Here is a 2,041-nt window from a genome sequence, read left to right on the forward strand (position 1 = left end):
TTTCTAGCCTAATATTCCTTCTCTCCTGATGTTACTAGACTAAAACAATTATTTCTAAAGCACACTGTGTAAACATTTTGATGTGATGTACTTAGCATTGATTGTTGTTAAGTTCTGACCAGTGGTTTCTGACTCAGAGCCACCCCGTATAGGATTTAGGAAAAGCTGCTGGTGGGTGAGAACCTCCTAATTTGTAGCTAGCTGTTGTTGTTATGTGTCTTGGAGTTGGTCCAGAATTACCCTGACTCAGTATACGGTTTCTGAGGAGATGCTGCTAAGTTTGAAGCACAGACTTGGTGGTTCAAACCCACCTTGAGGTCCAGTGTGTATCCTCCAGTTCCAAACCAGGACTCCTTAGTTGGTAATGATTATAGCTCACTCAATTCTAGTTCAAGTCTTTATAAACAGAGACTGTTTTTGGACAGAAGAAGTGAAGGCTGAATCAACTATACAGAACCCTTGGAAAGGTAAACATTGCTTTTCAGTCTAGCAGGGAGGTGAGTAAGTACAGTTTCAAGCCATTCATTTAGGGATTCACTGACAGTTCATTAATCACAGTGCTGTTAACACCAAGTATACTTTCTACAGTTAACATCAGCATTTCGGCATACTTTGTGGCCTCATTTGGGCCTCATTCATGCTCTCCATGGACTCCACTGCCTACACCCAGGCTTTATCCCAGGCTTGACAAATATGAACTTAACCACCTCCATTCTTCAGCCTCTTCAGAAGATGCAGGAATTGGCAGAGTATCTGGTTCTAACTCCTGATCATGTCTGTTTTTGTCATTGCTTTCAAGTGGTCTCCTTTAACCTCCCTCTCTTCTCCACAGAAGTGAAGCTATTTTGGTTTGATTAGTCAGTTGTCTATCTACACAATCTAAACGGTCACTACAGAAAATTTGTTTTCAATGAAAGTTGGTAACATTTTATGAAGAATCTCAAAACTAATGTCTCTAATGAGTTGACTTCTTGTTGTTAAGGGCTGGCGAGTCTGTTCTGACTCCTAGCGACCCTGTATAGGGTTTCTGAAGACCAACTGGTGGGTTGGAACTGTAACTACTGAAAATCCTTACATGAAGGCAACACTCAAAACGACATGTTTTCCAAAGTGTTTCTGGTAACAACAGAAAATGCTCTTGATGTAATGTCAAGTGGGAAAACTCAGAAATTAGGAACTTTTTGGTTGAGTAGTGAAACACCAACTGTGTTATTATTGGATTTGGGTCAGCCCATATACCAGAACCTTGCCACATCCTCCCAGCTCTGCTTTTCAGAAAACTCAGGCTCTGTACTAGAATGCCCACGGTTTCTTCCAGCCTGCACCATCATCTTCACTTGGGTCTTCCAGCAGACCTGGCACTACTTCTGCAGGATGACTTACACGAGATACGGATGCTTGTTAGGATAGTTGATTCTGGAAGCATCCTCCATGAGAGGTGAGTCCTGAGCAGCCATCCTCACTGCCTCAGACTCCGCTACGTTCCTCCCAACACTCACACCAAATGTGCCTTCATCTTGCTCTCCGTGTAGGCATAGCGGCCCGGCACTGACCCCAAGACCAAGCACACAAGGTGGAAATTATAAAGCTGGGATTGTAGCCCAACAAGACTGACCAAACCCCAAGACCCCAAGAGCCCAGATCGCTTGCTCCAACTTCCATGAGTCAATGCTCCAAACCTAAAGTGGCCCATCGTAGACGGTTTGTGTAACTCATGTCAATTCTAATAGTCATACGTTTGGAATTCTAAAAGTAATATGGTTGAAAGACATTTCAGGACAAGGAAAATGCTCTGATTCTAATGAGGATAATTAGCAAACAGTGACAACTAGGAATTTCTACATCGTACACTTACTTAAAAGTATATATGTGTCCACACACAGAGAATGAAAATATATTGCATCAAATACTTAAGAGTGGTTTTTGTAAAAAAAAAAAAAAAAAAATTTAAGGGGATGAGTTTTTCCTTATTTCCAACCACATACCTATTATTTATTCTGTTTAGATTATCAACTATTGTTGTCAGTAACAATCTCTGACA

The 2,041-nt window shown here is 41.4% G+C and overlaps 1 pseudogene; it reads left to right on the forward strand.

Annotated features, from left to right (window-relative positions):
• Positions 1 to 1,431: 1,431 nt before the first annotated feature.
• Positions 1,432 to 2,041, forward strand: part of LOC102815264 — a 2,247-nt pseudogene continuing 1,637 nt past the window's right edge.

Source organism: Chrysochloris asiatica, unplaced genomic scaffold, assembly GCF_000296735.1.
Source record: "Chrysochloris asiatica unplaced genomic scaffold, ChrAsi1.0 scaffold00178, whole genome shotgun sequence".
NCBI lineage: Eukaryota > Metazoa > Chordata > Mammalia > Afrosoricida > Chrysochloridae > Chrysochloris > Chrysochloris asiatica.